Here is a 24,617-nt window from a genome sequence, read left to right on the forward strand (position 1 = left end):
TTTCCTTCATGCCTCCTTTCCCACAAGATAATGCATGTGCCATGTTATTATGCATGTGAAAAATCATAGGCAAAGAAGACAGAAAGGTCTTTGCACCCTTTTCATGTATGAGAACTTTCTTCCAATGCAAATGATTTGAGGGATCTTCACAGGAGAGAAGTTGCGCTTTTAGACTATTCTGAACTAAAAAAACACTGGAAATCCCAAAAAATCTGTGTTTAATAACACTTTTAAATTAATATACACAGATACATATAGACACAGAGAGACAGATATATACATATATACAGATAGATAGAGAAATGCATAGAACCCAATAATACTTGAAATTTATATAGATTCTTGGAGTCTGCAAAATACCACTAGATTTGGGTCCATTTAAGGTGCAAGCTGACTGGCCGGAACTTCAAATGGCTATGGGCAAGAAGTGGTGCTTAGTTAAGCAGTAACTAGGTTTCTCCCCAGACTGGGTCCCATGAGCAATTCTAGTGGGGGAATCTACTCCAAAGTGCTAAGTTGAAAAATACGGACAGAGGCTGTCAGCAGATCCCTCTTCCTACTGCTTACTGACAGGATACTTTTGTACGAATCTAATTCCATGGCCACAGCTACCTGTGACAAGTTAGAAGATTTCAGCAGAAGAACAGGAAAGCACCTCACAACCATAAATGTACGGTCCTTTGCAGCAGACATCTGGAACAGGCTGGTAATATTTTAGTTGGGTTGAACTTCTGAATTTTATCGGAACAGCAGTAGTGGAAGGATATCCTGCCTGACCCAGGACGTCTACACTAACACCACTTCCTGCAGGAGAGGTGACTGGAGGTAGAACATGTCACGGCTCAGCTGGTGTGCCCAATTTCAAGGGAATGCTGGGGACAGGAAATACGCTAGGGCTCTGCTAGAACAAATGACCTAATGAAGGCTTAATTCTGGGGTGGATAGTCAGTAGCTCAAATTACAGTGGCCAGGGGGAGCGTGAAGAACTGAGATTTGATCCTGCCAGCAACGGCACACAGGCAGATTTTATTTGTCAGGTGGAACTTGGCAGCACAAGTCTCCAGGCAGAAACGACACACTGTCAACGGGGTGGCTGTGCCTTAGGTCCAGGGGTCTGTCCACTTCAGGGTTGCATCGGAGCCCAAGAAGAGAAAGAGTGGAGTCTTGCTCCTGGAGAGAAGTTCTCGGCAAGGGTGAGGCTAACTGTCAAGGTCATAGCTCAAGTCTTTCCAGGCAGGACTTCAGTCTAGTACAAAAAACGCAAACTGAAAACATGAGAGAAGACTAGTCTTATGAAATGGCAAATACAACAAGAGTTAGAGAAACTGAGGCCAGCCGGGCATGGGAATTACTAGAGCTCACTAGGGTTAGGGCAGGTAAACCCATCTCAGACTCCCTTCTTCTGTGCAGTGCACTGGTTGAAGAATCAGTAAGTCCAGCCCCCAGGTCTCACGCAGAGCAGGGCTGGGGAAGGCAAGAGCTGAAAGCCCACAATGCATTGCCAACTACTGTTTATCTAATCGTATTTAGTCATTTTCTACCACCTTGTTTCTCCTCAAAGTGTTCATCTTCTAGCTGGCTTCAGGATGAGCTGGCACAATCAGTGAGAAGAAGATGGCAGTGGCTCAGATATTCCTTCTGTTGGCTTGCTGTCATCACCAGTGGATCCCAGGTCAGTGTCAATGTGGAAGCTGCAGCCTTAGCAGAAGTCTAAGAAGGTGCACGCCAGCCAGAGTACTTGGCCCCCAGGAGTGTGTGAGCAGGAAATTTCAACAGGTGAGAGAACAAAATTGCCAGCCTGAAGGGGAGAGCCTGCCAGGGGCTGAGGAATCTACAAGCTGCCAAAACTTCTGGACAAAAAGGAACACACAGCAGCCAACTACTGAGCCAGAGGAATACCTACACACTGGCTCTCCGTGCTCCAAGTCAAGGAATATTAAGACGGCTGTGGGTCCAAACTGTGCACTGCATTTTAGCGTGCTTTCCAGATTGTCCAACAAGCACTTGCAAATGCATCATGCCTTTGGACTCTGAAAACCACTCTGCAATGTGGACAGGGCAACTGCTACCATCTCCATTTGTACACTGGGAAAGAAATGCTTGAGGAAGGAACACAGTTCTCATATAAGGCCCATGATGATTCAACATTTTCAATAACTTCATGGCAACAAAAGGGTCTTCATTTCTTTGCGTGAAGACAATGCTAATGCAGATCTATACTGCCAAGGATATGCAACTTTTAGGGAATGGATAAGTCTAACAGAGCCCTCCAGATGCTGGGTTTACAACTGAAAGGGGGTGCCTTTTGCTCCTGCACAGCCTTTCTGTGGTGTGCTGGTGGAGCTCTGGAGACATGCAGGGACTCTGATTTAGGATTCAAAGAGTATACTTTGAATTTGATCTGTACAAAAACCACTTCCTTAATGGAGAAGATAGAGTTTGTCAGATACAAGAAATTAACTTCCAATTTGACTGGATTTGCCTCCTGTCAAATTCATTAGATGATCTCTTCACACTTTTCCCCTAAAATCAACACTTTCCACTGAGGTTGAAATTCTATTCCAAAGTTCTGTTAAGACTAATCACCAGGATGAGGACTCCACTGGACTGAGATTGATGGGTGAAAAATCTTGCGGAAGCTTCAGTGCCATCACATCTAGGGAAGCACTGCAATCAAGTGCTGAGTATAATCATTTTATTATGCTGAGTAATTTTTTTTAAATAACCATGGTGGAGGCATTTGATTAATTTTTTAATTGGAGCTGTATATGCCTGTTTGATATTCTTCTGCAAGAAAAACATATTTTAAATTCACAAAGATATTGTATACAATAAAACATTTCCAGTTACTCACTGATACTTCAAAACCACAATGCGAGGATAATGCTATTAGTCATAATCTATTATGATATAAAATTAGGTTCCATAAGTGAAGGACAGACGCATCTGTCTGCATACCGATCAGAGCCTCCATCTTCCTATGATTCACAGCTCATTCATCTCATATCTGAAGTGCCACTACACCACAGCTGTTCCCAATATAAACTTCCCTGCACTGCAAACAAGACCCAGTTTCTTAATAGTTACACTGACAACGTCCAGGCCATTTAGGAGTAAGCAACTAATTCTGCCAATGTTAACAAGTTTATTAGGCAAGAACAATATGTTGGCTTGGGAAATGATAGAGGAAATTTTAGGTAAAAATCTGAAAACATTTATTACTTTACAATTTGCAAATACACAGGGCAACTTTACTTTTAATCAGAGCATTTCATTTTCTGTCTATTCAGTTTACTGGTGTGGATCCAAGATAGTCTAGTTCTGTGAATTTCACATTTTTTCCAGGCTCATTTTCAACAGGTTGCCTGCAATTAAAAGCTAAAGTATCACTAAAAGAAGTTCATATTTTTACACACTGTAGATTAAAATAACAAAAAAAATACTTTTTGTACGAAAATAAATCGTCTGTCTTTATAAGGAAAAGAAAACGAGACGGTGCACCCTCAAGAACTTTGAAGTATGCCTAAATAATCTGGGGAAATAAATAATACTTTTGAAGTGATATTTACTTTTTTTCCCCAGGAAGAAAAATAAGATAATATATATTCACACATTTCTCTAAACTCTAAATAAGTTTAAACATAGGTTTAATGGAGAACTGATCTTATTATTGTAACACTCTCAATCTTTCTCTAAACCCTGACCAATTCCACACACATGCTTTCCCTTTTCCCAAATTACACTTTTCTTTTGCAATAATTTTTCATGCAAAAGATATACATTGTGAAAGATTTTTTCAAAATCTACCTTTTATCTCATTTTCTTTTTTAACTGTCAAGGCCATTTGAATAAATACTTGCTGTTATTTAAAAAACAGTGTTTCAACACTGCTATTTTCATATTAAATTTAACCTTACAGCACCCCCCAAGCCTATAGAAACAGTCTAAATCTGACCTGCAATGTAATTAATTTTAAATTAGTAACTTAAACTACAGTTATATTTCCATATGGAAACCCATTTCAAAAATAACGTGCTTTCTAACTCAACAATAGCTGATTACATATTAAGCTAAAACAAACTACATACACAAAGTCTAAAGATAGGTTATTCAGTGATAGGAATGTAGGATCTCCCACGTTGCTGGGGCATATTGAATGCATACTGGAGAGGCAGGCACGTTCTATGTATACTTAGCAATACCAGCTCCTGTAACAAGAGTGCACCCAACGCCATATCTATCCCACCACACGGGGGAACAGAAAGACCTCTGTGTTTTTTATTAATATCCTACTGCCACAATCCTGTCTACGTGCACGTATTTGTTCTAGGTTCGGCTCTCCCCTTTCTGAAGTGTATATTCTTATCCAGGGTCTCTCCCGTAAGTAAATACAGGGGCATTGTTTTAAACACAAGAAATAGTAATGAATGTTTCATGCAATATCATGATCTCACAACATAAAATTTGGGACTACATAATCAACATATACACTTTTTAAACAAGATTGTTTTTCAAATAGTAACCTCGGAAGACCCAAAATGGGGGATTAGGCTATCTGTCTCGTTGGAACTCAGAGGCCAAGAGAGAAATGAAAGGTCTGTGCAAAGCATACCGTGAAATAATCAGTGTCCTTAACAACACAAATGCTCTGATAAATACATTTACCTCCTAAGGAGAGCCGTCCTTTCACATTGCAAACATGGACAGCGGGAGGAAAACATATCCTTACAGCCACCGGACAGGTTCAAATAACACTTGCAGACAAACGAATGTTTGCATTCTTGAAATCGGTCCATATACATGCAATTCTCAAACCTCTGCTTCCTCTATCACTTCCAACCTGCGTGCTAGGAGAGTCGCGCACACGCACACGCACGGCTAACAGGATCACAATTCCAACACGCACAGCGCTAAGTAGACAAGTGAATTCTGCTGCTCGAGTCAACTGGCCCCCCTGCCCCCCACGATTTAAAAACACGCAGAAATTAACCCAGCTGTAAGGAGGCTGTGCTGGGGGAGGGTTCCAGAGAGGAGATCCGGCGCAGTTCAACGCTGCCGCTCCGAGAGTGTAGACTCTCCCTCGGTCAGTAAAGACGCGCACCCGGGCTACGCACCTTCGCCCAGGTGTTACACCAGGTACCAAATTTGCCTCTTCGGCCCCTGAAATGCAATCCGAACAAGCGGCCCCGCTGGGAGGTTGGCGGGTGTCTGCCTTACCGCTGGGAGGTTGGCGGGTGTCTGCCTTCGCCTTCTTAAAAGCGTTAGGAAATCAAATGGGGGAACCCGCACACGCACAACACACACCCGCGCACACAAGCACCCGAGCCGAGCAGCGCCTCTTGTCCGGACACTTCGTGCCTCGGAACCTGCTTTCGGGGGAGAGAGAACCCAAGCGAAGGAGAGCCGGGTGGGGCGTCCCAGGCTCTCTCCCGGCCACCGCTCCTATTATTCCCGTCTCTTTCCCGGCGCTTGGTGTCACCTCAACATTCCCCACCCTCAGTCCCAGAGCTCCAACTCCGCACCAGATCGCGCTCTCTCCAGATTCAAGCGCCCCACCACCACCACCAAATCGACAGACCAGCTCTTTCCCCCCTCGCCACTACCCTCTTTAAACTTCCACAAGCAAAGACATTTCCTATCCGCGCTGAAAACTTTTTCCTCCTTTCGCAACGCGATAAGGCAAGAAACCAGGTCAGCCTCTACCGCCACCCGCTTTGCCCAGCGCCCGGGTGGCGGGCGCCGTCCTTACCTGGCCGCTGCGCTCCAGGTGGCCGTCCCAACGCAGGTTGTTCGCTCCTCCCCGATGCGCGGGGGGCGCCCGGTCCACCTTCCCTTCGTCGCCGCCTGCTCGGCGTTCAGGGAACGAGAGTCCTAAGACTGTGCGCCCATGCCCGGAGCCGCCCTTCGGTTCATCGCCCGTCTTTCCAGAAGCGGTGCTGCCGCGCCGGCGAACTGACGAGGAGCGTGGGGATCCGGGATGGCACCGACTTGCTCCACGGTGTGCGCTCCCGGGTCCGAGAGCGCTCCGCCCGCGGGCAGCTGCGACCGCGCGTCACATGCCGCCTCCGGGCAGTGGCCGCGGCACCTGCCCAAGAGGCAGCGCTCCGGGCTCCGCACTGCCGCCCCCGCGCCTCCGGCTCCCTGCACGCTCTGGCCCTTTCTGTTCACCTCCTTTTTTCTCTCTTTCCCTCGTCACTTTTTTTTCCTTCTATTTCTTTCCGTCTCCTCCTTTATCTTGTATTCTCTTTTCCCAAAAGCTGACACAACGCGCTCCAAGTGGGAGGAGGGTCTTTCCCTCCTCACGAACTCTTCCTCTGCCTGGTGGTGGCGGTCGTGGCTACCGCTCGCCGCTCCTCCTCCCCTTCCTCCTCCGCTCCTCCTCCTCCTCCTCCCAGGGCTGTGAGCGCTGGTGTAATGCACAAGCTGCCTGGTTGAGCCCCAAACCTGCCCGGCTTCTGAGCATGCCCAGTTGCCCTGCTGGCGCTTCGCTCAACTCCCTCGTGCCGGCTCTAATCGGCGTTCTGTGCCTGGCAGGGGGCGAGGGAACCGAGCTGTGGGAGAGCCCAGAGCGCCCCAGGGTGGGCTCGCTGAAGGCGGGAGACTCAGCCGCCCAGACCGGCCACACGTGTCCCCAAATTGTGCCCCCGTGCTTCAAGGACAAATTTTGTTGGTTAGTTAGTTTTGCTGCGTTCTCTTCTGAATTGGTTTGCTTGGCCTGCTTAGAAGGATTGGAAGGAAGTGGATTCTTGGGCACAACTTATTGGTGAAAGAACCCCAGCTCAGTTAAAATGTACGACTCCGCTGAAAACCTTTCCCTAGAGTGCAGCCTGATGCATTTATTTTTTGACATCTAGTGAGAGTCTCTTCACGCAGAACAATGTAGTAGAGAGGACCTCTTGGCTTTTCCGCCTCGAACTTTACACCTTAGGAGTAAATGAGACGAACATGTATGAAAAAGACAGGCGCGCGTGCACACGCGCACACAGTTTTTTAAATTAGAAAATAAAAGATATGATCTTGCTAGCTAGACTTTTAAATTTCATATATAACCCCTGTATAAAGAAGGAAAAAGTGGGAAGATCCCAAAGTTGCAAAGATATCAATGAGGCTCTCCTCAGTACTCTGAAGATTTTTAAAAGAGTAAGTAAAGACTATAGGAGAATCCCATAAGGAAGGACAAGACAATAGTGATAACACTGAGAAAAAGAAAAAGAAAAAAAAAGTTAGAGCAGAGCATGAAATAAAACTTTTAACAATACTAAAAGAGGTAAAATGATTTTGTTAATTCTATTTGGAGCAAGAAAATGAACAGGAAAAGATAGCTCTTCTTTGAGAAAATAAGAAATGTTAAGAGAAGAGAGAAATATAAGTATATAAATTCCTTTCTGAGTCTATATATTTTCTTCTAGGTAGAGCAATCTTTAGGAGAGAAGGGACTAAACATTTCTTGGAGAGAATTAGGGTCACAGTTGGAGAAAAGCCAGTGAGAAAGCATGTGGCTGCTTAAATTCAAATATCCACGCTCAGGTGAATTACTCGCAGAATACTGGAATGATGATAACACTGTTGATACAGTAGCCATCTTGTTTGGATACCTGTCAGATCGAAATACAATAGTTGCCTTCATATATTTCTCTAATCTTCAAAACAAACATTCAAACAAGTATTTTATCCCCATTTAATCAAAGAGAAGGACAAAAATTTAAAGGACTAAGTAAATTGCCTATTACATAGCTAGTAAGAGGATTATGAATTCAAATTTAACGTATCTTTCCCGTTACATAAAATTGCTATTTGCCTGTGGGAACAGGGGTATGTTTCATCATATTTGGTAAATCCATAAACAACAGACAAGGGGCCAGAAGAATGCGCATATAGAGATTTTCTGTTTGTTTTTTTTTTTAAAGGTAGATTCTGTTATCTATACAGTGATTAAGTTTGAAATAGATCCCTGGAAATATTCTAGAGAAGATCATGAAATAAGTAATTTGTCAGTAACCAGGAAAAAAAAGGAAACAACTATAATTTAGTAAAAATATCTTACCAGACTAACTTCATTTCTCTTTGTAAGTAGCCACTAAACTCATACATATGGCATTTCCTGATTCTGGCCAACCTTCCCATTATCTTTATGGACAAAGTAACTGTAAATTGTACGTTAATATTGAACAAATTCAAAACTAACAATTTGGAAAGAGTTTTTCCAAGTGTCTTGTAAGTAGATTCATGCTGGACGGGAGTAAGGTATTTGATTCTGAGCTTGGTGCTCTATTGTTCAGCGATTTATCAAATTACATTTAAGAGGAAAAGATAAAAGGAGTACTTATTAGATTTGAATATGAACAAAAGTAGGGGCAGTGCTAATTTATAAGACACCCGATTCAGAACCCAAAAAGTACTTTACTTGGATACTGATCTAAAACAAAGGAGATAAACTAGAGATAAAACGCATTCTGAAATCCTGCATTTTAGGTTTTTTTTTTTTTTTTGTGAGGAAGATCAGCCCTGAGCTAACATCCATGCTAATCCTCCACTTTTTGCTAAGGAATACCGGCTCTAAGCTAACATCTATTGCCAATCCTCCTCCTTTTTTTTTTCTTTCCCCAAAGCCCTAGTAGATAGTTGTATGTCATAGTTGCACATCCTTCTAGTTGCTGTATGTGGGACGCAGCCTCAGCATGGCCGGACAAGTGGTGCGTCAGTGCCCACCGGGATCTGAACCTGGGCCGCCAGTAGCGGAGCGTGCGCGCTTAACTGCTAAGCCACGGGGCGGGCCCTTTAGCTTTGGTTTTTAGAAAAACAAAAAACACAGAGTAAGCACAGGATTTATTCACTTATTCACTTATTCAATGAGACTTTGGTTATGGACAAGACAGCTAATAACACACTTACGCTTTTACCATAAAATAACTGTAAACCTGTACAAAATGTATAGAACTACATTTTCAGTTATTAACAGCAACCAACACGGGGCTGCCATGTTTAAGTAAGAGGAGGCACATGAAGAGCCCATTTCCACAGATTCTTTCCTGGGGGCTATTTTTCCAGCAGAAGGCCTGAGAGTTCCAGTTCAAGATGGCCGGGTAGGAAGATCTTGAACTCACCTCCTCCCACAGACACACTGACTTTACTACCATATATGGAACAATTTTCTCTGGAAAAAACCCTAAAATCTGGTGGAGCATCCCGTTCACATTGGGCAAATGAGAGGGAAACCACGTGGAAGCAGGTAGGAAAGGCTGAGACACAGTCTCATCAAAAACCCCACCACCAGCACTGCGTCCCACAGTCAGGAGGGACCAAAAACTCTGGAGCTTCTCTTTGGGGGATCTGTGCTCCATGTTGTGCACCCCAACTTTAAGAGCAGCACCTAAAGGAAGAGACCCTAAAACATCTGGCTTTGAAGACCAATGGGGGCCTTGCACCCACAAGACCCATGGGACTGTGGCAAATTGAGGAATGGCTCTTAAAGGGCCTGTGCAGACTCACCCCTCCCACCCCACAACCAGGTCCAGCACAGAAGCCGCCCTTTGAAAAGTGCCCAGACTTTATGTGAAAGAGACTCATTTCCTAATTTTACAGCATTGTTCTAAGGGGCAGGGGCCTGCCGGATACTCTCCAGGGCCAGAGGCTGATGGGCCCCATCTTCCTGCTCTCTCTCTGCCTCACTTAAGCTGGTGGGTACCATCTAGTTTTTTCCTTTTCTACACGTGCCATGTTTATGCTTCAGCCGCAGGCAACATCTTCCAAGCTATCTCTCTGCCTTGCTGGTGGATGCCATCTTTTTTTTCCTTTTTCTTTCCCTCGTTTTCCTTTTTTCTTCTTCTTCTTTTTTTTTTTTTTTTTTCCTTTTTCTGGCAAGTACCATCTTTACATTCTTCCTCTGCCTCACTTCAGCAAGTGGGTGACATATTTGCGCTCTCCCTCTAGTGCTCCAGAGTGCCAGTATTGCCCAGAGGGGAGCTTCTACACACGTCTGGTGCCCCTGTTTTTACATCTGGTGACCCAGTTTTTGCGGCTGCTGCTGAGGGGATGCCCCTTGATGGCCTGGCTCTGGAGGCCAAGAGAGCTTGTGTTCCTGGGTTCTGTGGGACTGTAACAATCAGAGAGACAGTTCTTGGCAAACTACCACTCCCAGGGCACTGCACAGACAGAAGACTGGAACACACTCTAGTCTTTCTGAGAATGAGGCCTATTTGCTTGTCCAGGGGCTCTGGCCTGAGGTACAGGCTTCTCGTTTGACACACTTATAGGGGTCTCCAGAGCTACTCTCAGGGAACAGAGGCTGGTGGAGTCTTTGCTCTCTTCCTCTGCCTCGCTCCAGCTTGCTGGTGTCTTACAAGAATGAGCTTATACCCTTCTCTGGTGCCCTGATTTTTGTAGCTGCCGCCAGGGGACACCCTACATTGCCTAGCTCTGGCGGCCAGTGGGGCTTACACTCACGGGTCCCACAGGACTGTAACCAATGGAGAAAGAGGTCTTAAACAGCTACCACCCTCAGGGCATGGGAAGAAGCAACAGACCTGGGAGCTCAATCTTTCTGTGAAAGAAATCTATAAGCTTATCATCATAGCTGCAGCCTGAGGGGACAGGTTTCTAATTAAACACACCTGGAAGGGCTGACTGTAAACTTTCCTGAGACCTCAGAGGGTAGCCACTATCTTCGTTGTCTTTCTCTGCCACACTCCAAGGTGCCAACATATCTCAGAGGGGAGCTCTTATACCTGTCTAGTACCCCAGTTTTTACATCGGATGCCTTGGGTTTTGCATCTGCCACTCAGGGAATACCCATGATCACCTGGCTCTAAGGGCCAGTGGAGCTTGTGTTCCTGGGTTCCATGGGCCTGTAACAGTTGTAGAGACAGTTGTTGGCAGGATACCACCCCCAGGGCATTGCACAGATTGCAGACTGAAATACATCCCGACCCTTTCTGTGAAAGAGGCCTATCTGCTAGTCCTAGAGCTTTGGCATGAGAGGAAGGCTTTAGGTTTGGCATATATCTAGAGGCTAAGGAGGTGTGCTCAGGGAATGAAGGGCAAGGGACACCATCTTTGCACTCTCCCTCTGCCTTGCTATAGCTCACTGATATCTCCCAGAAAGGAGCTTGTACACTCATTTGGAACCCCAGTTTTTGTTACTGTTGTCCAGGGAACACCTCTAGATCACCTGTCTCTGGGGGCCATTGGGACTTACACTTGCAGTCCCACAGGACTGTATATATTTGCATTCTTTAAAAGCTGGTGACTGAGGGTCTCATTTCCAATCAGCCTGAATCTAGGTGCTGACTGAGATCCTCCCATTTGGGACACTAACTGGTCTCAGTACACCCTCTATTACTGTGAGCTATTAAAAATAAAATAGGCTGCTTGATCAATCACTAAAGGTTTGAGAGACAACCAAGAGTGAGGGCAGTTTTGAACAATAAGATTCATTTCCCACACAAGGTCATTCTTTCAAGACTTGGTGGATGTTTCATCTAATGCATAGAAACCAACATGGAAAGTCAGAAAAAAGAAGAAACAAAGGAATATGTCCCAAACAAAAGAACAAGATAAAACTTGAGGAAAAAACCTAAATGAAACAGAGATAAGTAATTTACCTGATAAAGAGTTCAAAGTAATGGTCATGAAGATGCTCACCAAACTTAGGAGAAGAATAGGTGAACACACTGAGAACTTCAACAAAGAGAGAAAATATAAGAAAGTTCCAAACAAAAGTCAAAGAACTGGAAAATATAACTGAACTGAAGAAAACACTAGAGGAGTTCAATAGCAGAGAAGATGAAGCAGAAGAAAGGATTAGTGAACCTGAAGACAGAGCAGAGGAACTCAACCAATTAGAGCAGCAAAAAATAAAAAAGAATGAAAAGAAAGTAAAAATAGCTTAAGGGACTTATGGGACAACATCAAACAGACTAATATTCACATTATAGGGCTCCCAGAAGAAGAAGAGAGAAAGGGGCAGAAACCTTAAGAAATAATGGCTGAAAACGTCCCTAACCTGAGGAAAGAAACAGACATCCAGATCCAGGAAGCTCAGAGAGTTCTAAATAAGATGAACCCAAAGAGATCCAGACCAAGATGCATTATAATTAAAATGTCAAAGGTAAAGACAAGGAGAGGACGGGCGCTGGCATAGCAGTTAAATTTGTGCATTCTGCTACGGCAGCCCGGGGTTCGCCAGTTCAGATCCTGGGCGCAGACCTATTCACCACTCATCAAGCCATGCTGAGGCAGCATCCCACATAGAAGAGCTACAACTCTACAACTATGATACACAACTATGTATGGGGGCTTTGGGGAGAAAAAGGAAAAAGAGGAGGATTGGCAACAGATGTTAGTGCAGGGTCAATCATCATCAAAAAAAAAAAAGTTAAAGACAAGGAGAGAATCTTAAGAGCAGCAAGAGAAAAACAACTTGTTATGTACAAAGGAACTTCCATAAGACTAGTTTTTTCAAAAGAAACTTTGTGGGCCAGAAGGGAGTGACATGATATATTCAAAGTGCTAAAAGAAAAAAATTTCCAACCAAGAATACTTTACCCTGCAAAGTTATCATTCAGAATTAAAGGAGAAATAAAGGGTTTTTCAGACAAGCAGAAGCTAAAGGAGTTCATTACCACTAAACCGGCCTTACAAGAAATGTTAAAGGGGCTTATTTAAACTGAAAAGAAAGAGTGCTAATTAGTAACAAGAAAACATATGAAAATATAAATCTTACTGGTAAGGGTAAACCACCTAACTTTATACCTCAAAGAACTAGAAAAAAAGAACAAACAAAGCCCAAAGCTAGTAGAAGGAAGAAAAGAACAAAGATCAGAGTGGAAATCAAGGAAAGGGAGACCAAAAAGACAACAGAAAAGAAGAATGAAACTAAGAGTTTGTTTTTTGAAGTGGTAAACAAAATAGGCAAATCTTTAGCTATATTCACTAAGAAAAAGAGAAAGATGGGTCATATAAATAAAGTCAGAAAGAAAGAGGAGAAGTTACAGCTGATACCACAGAAAAACAAAGATCATAAGAGACTACTCTGAACAATTATACCTGAACAAATCGGATAACCTAGAAGAAACGGATAAATTCCTAGAAACATAAAACCTACTAAGACTGAATCATGAAGAAATAGAAAATCTACACAGACCAATTACTTGTAAGGAGATTGAATCAGTAATTTAAAAACTCCCTACAAACAAATGCACAGGATCAGATGGCTTCACCAGTAAATTCAGCCAAACATTCAAAGAAGAATTAATACCAATTCCTCTCAAACTCTTCCAAAAAAATAGAAGAGGGTGTTGGAGAGAACACATCTAAACTCATTTTATGAGGCCAGCATTACTGCGATACCAAAACCAGACAAAGACACCACAGGGAAAGAAAACTATAGGCCAATATCCCTGATGAACGTAGATGTAAAAATCGTCAATGAAATTTTAGTAAACTGAATGCAACAATACAATAAAAGGGTCACACAACAAGGATCAAGTGGTATTATCTCAAGGAGGCAAGGATGATTCAACATCCACAAATCAATCAATGTCATACATCACATTAAAAGATGAAGGATAGGGGCCGGCCCGGTGGCGCAAGCGGTTAAGTGCGCGCGCTCCGCTGCGGCGGCCCGGGGTTCGCTGGTTCGGATCCCGGGCGCGCACCGACGCACTGCTTGGTAAGCCATGCTGTGGCGGCGTCCCATATAAAGTGGAGGAAGATGAGCACAGATGTTAGCCCAGGGCCGTCTTCCTCAGCAAAAAGAGAGGAGGATTGGCGGATGTTAGCTCAGGGCTGATCTCCTCACAAAAAAAAAAAAAAAAAAAAAAAAAAAAAAAGATGAAGGATAAAAATCATATGATCATCTCAATAGATGCAGAAAAAGCATTTGACAAAATTCAACATCCATTTATGATAAAAATTTTCATCAAAGTGGATATAGAGGGAATGTACCTCAACATAATAAAGGCCATATATGACAAGCCCGCAGCAAACATCATATTCAATAGTGAAAAGCTGCAAGCTCTTCCTCTAAAATCAGGAACAAGACAAGGATGCCTACTCTCACCACTTTTATTCAACGTAGTGTTGGAAGTCCTAGCCAGAGTAATTAGGCAATAAAAAGAAATAAAAGGCATCCAAATTGGAAAGGGAGAAGTAAAACTGTCACTATTTGCAGATGACATGATTTTATATATAGAAAACCCTAAAGACTCCACCCAAAAACTGTTAGAGCTAATAAATAAATTCAGTAAAGTTGCAGTATACAAAATCAATATACAGAAATCTGTTGCATTTCTATACACTAATAATGAACTATCAGAAAGAAAATTTAAGAAAATAATCCCATTTGCAATTGCATCAAAAGAATAAAATACATAGGAATAAATTTAACCAAGGAGATGAAAGGCCTGTACACTGAAAACTATAAGACATTGATGAAAGAAATTGAAGAACACACATAAAAAAAAAGTCCAGTTAAAAAATGGGCAGAGGATCTGAATAGACATTTTTCCAAAGAAGACATAAAGATGGCCAACAGGCACATGAAAAGGTGCTGAACATCACTAATCATCAGGGAAGTTCAAATCAAAGCCAAAAGGAGATATCATCTCACATGTGTTAGAATGCAGATTGCTGTGAGTAGCATGAACATTTTAACAATAGTAATTCTTCCAATCCATGAGTATGAAGTATCTTTCCGTTTATTTGTGTGTCAAAAATATACAAAGAACTCTTAAAACTCAACAATAAGAATAACTCTATTAAAAAATGGGCCAAAGGCCTGAACAGACACCTCACCAAAGAAGTTCTACAGATGGCCGATAAGCATATGAATAGATGCTCCAGATCATATGTCATCAGGGAAATGCAAATTCAAACAACCATGAGATACTACTGCACATCTATTAGAATGGCCAAAATCCAGAACACTGACAACACCAAATGCTGACAAGGATATAGAGCAACAGGAACTCTCGTATGTTACTGGTGGGAATGCAGAATGGTACAGCCACTTTGGAAGACAATTTGGCAGTTTCTTACAAAACTAAACATACTCTTACCATCCGATCCAGCAATCACATCCCTTGGTATTCTCCCAAAGGAGTGGAAAACATATGTCTACACAAAAACCTGCACTCAGATGTTTATAGCAGCTTTATTCATAATTGCCAAAACTTGGGTGCAACCAAGATGTCCTTCAGTAAGTGAATGGATCAATAAACTGTCATACATCCAGAAAATAAAATATTATTCAGCACTAAAATGAAATGAGCTATCAAGCCAAGGAAAAACACGAAGGAACCTTAAATGTATATTCCTAAGTGAAAGAAGCCAATCTGAAAAGTCTATATACTGTACGGTTCCAACTATATGACATAATAAAAGCAAATCTATGGAGACAGTAAAAAGAGCAATGCTTGCCAGGGGTTGGGGGGGAGGGTGGGATAAATAAGTGGAGCACAGAAGATTTTTAGGGCAGTGAAAATACTCTGTATGATACTATAATGATGGATACATGTCATTATACATTTTTCCAAACCCATAGAATGTACAACACCAAGAGTGTGCTGTAATGTAAACTATGGACGTTGGGTGATTATGATGTTTTGATGTAGGCTTATCAATTATAAAAAAAAATGTACCATTCTGGTGGGAGATGTTGATAATGGAGGAGGCTGTGGACGTGCGGGGGCAGGAGGTAATGAGAAATCTTTGTAGCTTCCCCTCAATTTTGCTGGTAACCTAAAACTGCTCTAAAAAAATCAAGTCTTAAAAAAATAAACTAGAATTAAAAAAAAGGGGAAATAATAGAATGTCCATAAATAAACCCACACATTTATTTTAACTTGATTAACAATCAAATCAGTCAAGAACAGAGTGAGCTAATTTATGGTGGTAAATAGTTACTTGATTGGAGGGGAGTATTTACAAGGAAAGGAAAAGAGATGACATTTGTGGGGTGATGATATTCTATTTTGATGTGAATGGTGGTTACCACAGTAAATATATATGTAAAAAATCATCAAACTGCACACTTGTGATATGTGCAAACTTCTGTGTGCATATTATAACTCAAATTTTAAAAATTGTATGCTAAGTACCTATTAGACGCAAAGCACTAGGTCTAGGACAAGATGAAGAATGCAAACTTGAGTAACATCTAATTCCTGCTCTCAAGGATGGTGATACTTGGGGCTGGCCCCGTGGCTTAGCGGTTAAGTGCTTGCACTCCACTGCTGGCGGCCCGGGTTCGGATCCCGGGCGTGCACTGACACACCGCTTCTCCGGCCATGCTGAGGCCACGTCCCACATACAGCAACTAGAAGGATGTGCAGCTATGACATACAACTATCTACTGGGGCTTTGGGGGAAAAAATAAATGAATAAATAAAATTATAAAAAAAAAAAGAATGGTGATACTTGGCTGGTCTAAGGTTATGTAACAAAAACTTGGGGTTAACTTGTCAAAGAAACTTGTACAACTTTTTTTGCATTAAGGGAATAAAAGTAGTAAACTGATTACATGAGGGGATAATTCCTTAGCACTCTGTTTTGGACAGAATCATTTTGATTCTTCTAAGAGAGTTAATCCACCAGATTTTCAGAGGCGAGAACCGAGGATAGAATGCTTGAGATTCATTTTAGTTTTTCAAGGATCGTGTTACTCATTCACTTACTTTAAAGCACTCATTGAACTTTGCTAAATGCCAAGCACTAGGCTATGCTCTAGGGACTCCAAGGCATGTCAACTAACAGTTAAAAGATGTAGCTCTTCCTTGAAGACTTGGAGGACATGAATGGCTCTTTCAAACTTTTGAAGAAAGAGTAAACAAATTATGTAGTTCTAGAGGAAGGTGGGGGGATATGGGCTCCAGTTCATGATAAGGAAGACCTAGCTTAAGCTTTATAAAGTGTCCATATGGCCTAAAGAATTGGTGAGATTTTAATCTCTGGAAACATTCCAATATAGAACAATAATAGTAAAAATCACTTTTAAACCCCATCTTTGTGCTAAGTAGAGTGCTATGCACTTTGTATTTATTTTAACAACTGCCTTATGAGGAAATTCATATTCATGCCCTTTTGGAGATGGGGAAACTGGACAAAAGATAGAGCAAAATCCAAACACAGCTGGCAATTTCTTTCTTTTAAACAAAGATTTTTAAAGAATGTTGGCAGAGGGATTCCCACAATATTGGAGGACACATATGACCTCTCAAGTCCTTTCCAACTCAAAGATGTGGCGAATTTATCCTGTATGCATGGGTGGACCTTGGTTTTGTGCAACCTGTAGCTTATACAACTTGCTGAGTTTTCTCCGGGAGAAAATAACAAACATATACGAATACTAAAATAGGTACCAGGCCTTAGAAGGGTGCTCATACAAGTGAGAGATTCTGAAGTTTGAGCTTATTCGCTGCCTAGTTAATCATCCTCTGCCTGTTTGTCATAAATGCCTTTGGTCGGGAACTGCTAATGACTGGTTTCTCCAAAAGAATTTGGAAAATGGAGATAACAGCTGGGCCACTGCTCTGGGATATCCCAAGAGTTAACAGGGAGATTATGTTAGTAGAGTTGTATAGTATCTAAGAAAGTAGCAGTGGGAGAAAAAGGGGTCTGTGACCAGGTGGTGAGAAAAATGTTGGTCATCATACATGTCCTTTTCTCCTGGTTTTACTTTGGCCTCTCTATTTCTTCTGAAAATACTGAGTGTTGGTTGGAATGTGGCGCAGCTGTAACTCTGGTTCCTTTACTCTCTCAGTCTCTTGGTGCTCTTTTAGGTTCACTCAGATCTTGGCCTTCTTCCTGTTGCTGTGTATTCTATACTTGAGCAACACTATCAATAGCCAAGATTTCCACTACTACAAATCTGATGATGATAAATTCAACTTCGCCCACTGGAATTTGTCGTCTCTCCTCTCCTCCACTTCCAAACTTTTTTCCTTCTGAATGTTTTATGTCACCTAGTGACAGATATCTCCTGTCTATTACACAACAGTCCTGATTCCTTTGACTCATCACTGTATACCTTCAATAAATTACTACTTACCTTTGAGTTCATTCTCTAAAATTTTCACAAACTTATAAATGTATTGAGGGTTAAAATTCAGAAAGTTAATGGGAAATATCAAAATTGAGAGAAAATTTAAAGCAAGAAAATGACCTTTAACTTGGCAGTTGAGGCAATGTCATTTCTAGGAATAATATGACAATATTGTGTATAACATTTATATGTAGCATTTTAATACATTAAATACTTTTATTTCCGTTATCTTCATTTCTTGATGAAACTCATTTTGTACGGGTAAAAACAGGCTAAAATAGGTATGAATGTCTTGTTAAACATGACGATAGTGAAAAGAAGGCAGAAGTTGGATTCATAATCAATTTTCCATCAACCCCAAAATCACACAGTGGTGATTTCTGCCTACAAATAAAATGATACTGGTGATAGGAACAGTTCTTCTTAAGTAAAACAAAATGAAACAAATCTTTATGCTCTTTATTATGAATCAAATGGCTTATCTTATATAATTGTTTTATAATATATAAATTTAATTTTTTTTAACATGCATCTCATTTACTTTGCATTATCTGTGGTATAATTTTAACTTATGAATTTCCCTCTTCTGGTCTTACAAGATTCGGAGTTGGTGTCCTCTAGAAACCATGTGCCTAGGAACACAAAATTACTATAACAGTAGCCAAAGCAAAAAATGCATAATTTAGAAATTGAAAATACTTGTAGAAAAGTCATATAACCAATTAAAAAGCCATCTATATGTTATTCTTGATTATCTGTTGAATTGTTAATGCTTATAATTAAAACTTAATTACATATCATTAGATATATTGGCTGATGCCTCCAGAGCTGTTAACCATGTAGATTGTGCTAAAATGACCCATAGCCTTTGGTAACAGTGTGAAGACTGTACTTTGACTTGTAACAAAAACTTCTATTACTGTTTCAGTCTCTATCTACCTTTCATTGGTTTTGGATTTTGGCATTTTCTTTCCTCCTTCTCTTCCTCCTCCTTCTTTTTGCTGGCATACCTCAAAGACATTCTGGGGTTCTGAATTCCCAGTTCTCCAATTCTCCTACCTTCCTATCCTCCTTCTCTTCTTTTCCTTTCTTCCTTCCTTCCTCCTTAGTATTCCAAGATCCATAAGTCAATAGTCCTCTCTCTCAACATTTAATAACTACTTACCAGCATTTATTAGTACCGTATATGTGTGTCTTAGTTGGTTTGGATTGCTATAAGAAAGTACCACAGACTGGGTGGCTTATAAACAACAGAAATTTATTTCTTACAGTTCTGGAGTTTATAAGTTGGAGATCAGGGTGCCAACTCGGTCGAGTTCTGGTGAGAGCCCTCTTCCTCATTACAGATTGCCAACTTCTCTCTGTATCCTCACATGGTGGAGGGCAGAAAGCAGCCGCTCTATCATGGCACTTAGAAGAGCACAAATCTCATTTACAAGGCTCTACCCTCATGACCTTGTCTGATCCTAATTACTTCCTAAAGGCCCCACCTCCTAATACCACCACACTGGGGAGTAGAGTTTCAACATATGAATTTTGGGGGACAGAAACATTCACAATGTGTCTGGCAGCAAGCATTTTGTTTGTCTAGTCCAGTGCCTCCTTAGGAGGTAATTTGATTAACATCTCAATTGCATCTACTCTTCTCCACTTCTACTGCCTTATTCTAAACAACTGCCTTTCTCTCCTTCACTTTAGTGGGAAGACCCTCTTAGTTACTCTCCCAACTTTGATATTTGATCCTCCCAACTGCAGATAGAGTAATATTTTGAAATCTTTTGATAATGTAAGTCTTATTCTTTTTATTCCCTGGGAGAGGAGAATCCTTTAAAATACTGACTTTTAGCATAAAGTAGAGATTCTTTAATATGCTCTCTAAGACCTACCAAGTTTTAGCCACTGCTTACCTATCCATATTCATCCTTTGTAAATCTCCATCCCAGCCCTCACTGTCCCCCACTCCATTTTATAAGCCCTCTCTCTTTCTCAGGGAATTCTCACCAACTCTTCCCTCTCCTAGAATGCTCTTATCTCTTGTATACTCCTAGGTGACTACTACTCATTCTTCAAGTTTCAGCTTAAAGATCATTTTCTCAGGGAGGCGCCCTCAACTAGGGAAACTAGGCACCCTCAACTAGGATCTATGAGAAACCCAACCTACTTAAATGGTACTCTTTCTTTTGAAAAAACTTATGCTCAGATTCTAATGTTCCCATAGGACTGTGAGCCCCGTAGTGGCAGGAACTTCATTGCTTTTCTCATCAGTGTATCTCTAGTACCTCAAATTTGTTCTTTGTGAAGATGGTCTTAGCTATTCTTAATTCTTTACATTTCCATAAAAATTTTAGAACCAGTTGGCACTTTTCCCTAAAACCCCACTGGGTTGTTGATTGGGATCACATTCAATCTACACATCAGTTTGGGGGAGAACTGACACTTTTACAATATTGAGTCTTGCAATCCATAAATATGATATGTCCCTTCATTAATTTAAATGTTGTTTAATTTCTCAAATTGGCAAGCAGTTAGTCTAGACTTAGATGACCTTAATTGAGTCTAGCTTGAGTTGGTTTGAAACTCAGTTTTAATCTTGGAGAGAGTTGCACAATTTTCAGTTTGCCATTACTTCTAGAGTTTAGTTCTTCAGATTCTCCTACTGAATGCCTGGGATGGTTACCAGGGACCCTCATACTTGGCCAACCCTGAACCCCTCCCATCAAACAGAGATTGCTGAAGGTCTGCTCTGCTGCTTAACCTTTTAGTCTGTGGTTTCCGCTTGGCTATTCAGCTGTTGGAGGTCATCAAGAGGGTGTGACCACTTGTGAGCTGGATTGGGGTCTTACCCTCTCCCCTTTCCTTGGAATGTACGTTCCACCCACTGGTTCCAGAGCCAGAGCCATTTCAAGGAGGCAATCTTGAGAGATTAAGGTGTTGTTGAGACCATCTTGATGGTATATGTATGTGACCGAACCCTGTTAAGGCCTCTATATAAACTTTTAAGATTCTGGGAGACGAGTGCAGAGATCTACTTGTCTTGCGGCTGCCCAAGACAAGCCTCGTATGTAAGTTCTCTTGCTTGTTAAACCTGCCACCTACTACTCTGGAGTGATCTACCTCTTTCTTTGGTCTCTCCTTGCTGTCTGTGTATGGGGGCCAGTTTCGAATTTCATCTGGGGAACTCCCAAGGTTGCAAATCAACATCAGCCACTTGGCTCAGGGAGACGAATGTCTCTAAGGGAAAAGTAGTGAATCATATCAGGCTCACCCAAATGTACTTTTCTGTTCTCTGAAATCTTGGTCCTTGAATCCATGTTGCATTGAGAGTAGTTTAATGTCTTTGATTTTTAAAAAAATTTTCCACACTTTTTACTTGTTCTCCTTGGAATAGTTGACTTAATTGCTATAGATGTCAATAATGGAGAGTTACATTTGAAGGTTATGTATTCAACAAGTCCAAAGCCATTTTAAATGAAGAGTTATAATTGTGTAGGGAAGGCTGCAAATGTAGTTGTGTCAATACTTGTCAGTGACGATAGTGGGGTCTTACTCTCTACTCTGGTCAGGTCAATTTCTCGACTAACCTGAACTTGCTATCTTATTCTTGTATGGGTGCTTTTAGGATTACATTTGATACATATAAAACAAAACCTCAAATTAACCTAAACATTAGACAAGACAGAGGCTTATTTATCTCACCCATATAAAAATCTAGAAGTATGGTGGCACCACAGTCATCAGAAAGGCATGTTCCTTCTAGCTGTCTGCTTCACCAGAAATTTGTAGCTTTCTTCAAGATCTCTTCAGGATCTATAATGGTGGCTGGAGTTCCTGGAAACAAGAAAAAGGAGGAAGTGGTAAGGAGGGAAGATAAAAGGCATAATCTCTAGCCTGGGATTATCCACTTTAAGGTCAAAAATATCCATCCAGCAACTGCCCCTTCACATCTCACTGGCAAGTCCATTTGCAAAGGAGACTATAAAACATGGTCCTTCGCTCAGATTATAATTGGAGTTCTGTAAATAAGAAAGACAGGGAAAATGGATATCTGATAAAAACACTAACAATCTCTATACATTTCCCCCTTGCTCTCAGGATTAACGTCTAACAGGTTTTGAAGCATTATCTCCTTCTAGCCTGGAGATAGTCTCTGACACAGATAATTTTACTCATCCTTTTATAATTATCCCGCAGTCTACATCACTGCCCATATCACTCTATTTATAAAATAGATTAATCTGTATAACTGATTATATTGCTATCTAAAAATATCTATACATCCTAAACAAGACTGATCTAAGACTAAAGTAAACTTAGCTGAAGAACATATGGGAATAGCAGGTACTAAACGCTTTTTTCCTCTTCTAAACTGTGGGCTTCTTGTAGGTAGAAAACAGGTTTTATTCATTTAAATACTCCTCAAACTTAGTCAAAACCTTATAATGAAACATGGGAACAATAAAATTTGTCAAAATGAATAAATGGAAGACAAATTAATTGAGAAAGAGCAAAAAATCTTTCAGGACTCTCAGAAGTTGTGGAGCTTTCACAGATACTGGCCATCTGACTTTTAAAACCTGATTATCTTATTATTTTTTAGCCTTGTTTGTGTCTTCTGCAAAGGACCGGGCATGCTTTTTAACAAGTGTATCTTTTAGCAAGCCCATATGGCTACATACAGTTTTTCTGCTTCTAATGCATGCCAAAATGAAACTACCTTCAAACCAAAGATAACGCAAAGTACACAAACCCGTGAAATCAATTCCTTATCTCAGACCTCTCTGAACTTGGTTAAGACATACTGCTTCACAATTCACAGGCACTACTGGTGTTAGAACTCACCCCACATCATTCCTTCAGATGAACTCAAGTTTTTTCTTTAACTTTCTTTAAGTTTGGTATATCTTTAAGTTACTTTTAAGGACATTTAGGTATTAAGTCTTTACCAATTTCAACCAATTATTTCATTCATATTATTGCCGTTTTAGAGATGGGGAAACTGCACAAGAGACAAAGCAAAATCCAAACACAGCTGGCAATTTCCTTCTTTTAGATGATGATTTTTAAAGAATGTTGGCAGAGGGATTCCTGCAATGTTGGAGGGCACACGTGACCTCTAAAGTCCTTTCCAACACAAAGATGTGGCGAATTTATCCTGTATTCCTGGGTGGACCTTGGTTTTGTGCAACCTGTAGCTTATACAACTTGGTACATCTTTGGTGAAGTGTCAGTTCAACTCTTTTGCTCATTTTAAACTATTTTTTTTTCTTATTTATGAGTTCAGTGGGTTTTTAAAATATATTCTGGATACAGAAGTAAAGAGAGAAATCCTGACGGATAATTTCTTGGAGACAAAAAGGCATGTGGTCAAAGGAATAGATGCAGGGCTAGTTGGTAGGAGCTGGCATAACTGTCTTCTACAACTGAAGGAGAGAAGGCAAAGACAAGCATGGAAGGAGGCATGAATACTACTCACACATCTCACCATTCTCATTCCATTCTAAGAAGGAGTCTTTGCTCACTCTGTGACTTGCCACAGAGAACCTTTGTGGTGACAGACTGGAAGGGGTCTCTGCAAGCGAAATTGAGTTACATAAGGAAAGACATGGTACTCCTTTGGGAGAGGAAATCCTAATACATCTGGATGAGGAAGGCATAGGCAAACATTTTTTAGAGAACAAGATAAGAGAGATGTTGGGACAGTAGCTTAGTGGATTAGTGGAAATTTGGGAATGTCTTAGGACATCTTGCTATTTGTATAATCCTGTTAGCACTTCCTCTGAGGAATTCAATATAGACTGCCATCACTTCTCAATGCTTTTAAAGTAAAAGCCTTGTTTCTTTTGGATACAAAATTCTTCTACAACTGACTTTAGGCCAAGATTTGCACACACATACACACAATTTGTAGTTGGTGGGGATGGATATGGTAAAAGATCATGCATAATGACTAAGCTAAGCAGAACTTATGAATTAGGGACAAAAGTTCACTGGTAGTGTGAAGGATGGAGTTTGAATAGATAGTGTAGGGAAAGTAGTAAAGGATAGAGATCTTTGGAAAGTCACTGAGGGAGTTGAGAGAAGAAGCTGAAAAAAATGAAGTGAAATTTTCACAGGTTGCTCTGAGGTCTCAGCTAACTTGTAATGCAGCAAGATTTTATGTTTAGGCAGTTATTTGTAGCAACTCTCAGCTTCCAGGATGTAGGAGCTAAGAATTGAGATCATCATAATGAATGTACTGAGTCTGGATGGTGAAGCATAAGAGTGCAAAGGAATCAGGGTGGCGGATAAAGAGGGGAGACCAGATGTCTCAGAAACTGGCTGGATAGGAAGAAAGGCAAGGAAGAAGGTGAGAGTTCTGGGAGTATATGCTATTGATATCAGGGTGGGGAAATCTTCCACTAAACTTTATCCTTCAACTTGGCTTTATCAAGAAATTATCCAATAAACTCAATTTTTCTATTACCTTTATTGCCATTATTACCAATTATTGGTATGCTAATATTGGCATATTACCCATTATTGAACAAGCACTACAAATGTGCAATTTGCTGGGATACACAGATGACCAATACTTGGT

General features: G+C 41.1%; 1 protein-coding gene across 2 annotated transcripts in view; it reads right to left on the bottom strand.

Annotated features, from left to right (window-relative positions):
* The window catches only part of CHRM3 (cholinergic receptor muscarinic 3), a 469,040-nt gene extending 462,745 nt beyond the window's left edge, over window positions 1-6,295 (bottom strand). For both annotated transcript variants that reach the window (XM_058542950.1, XM_058542949.1), the window contains exon 1: window positions 5,750-6,295. The gene's annotated coding sequence lies outside the window, so the exon portion shown is untranslated. The remainder of the gene's footprint in view (window positions 1-5,749) is intronic.
* Between the last annotated feature and the right edge of the window lie 18,322 nt (window positions 6,296-24,617).

This window comes from Diceros bicornis, chromosome 6 (genome assembly GCF_020826845.1).
Source record: "Diceros bicornis minor isolate mBicDic1 chromosome 6, mDicBic1.mat.cur, whole genome shotgun sequence".
Lineage (NCBI taxonomy): Eukaryota > Metazoa > Chordata > Mammalia > Perissodactyla > Rhinocerotidae > Diceros > Diceros bicornis.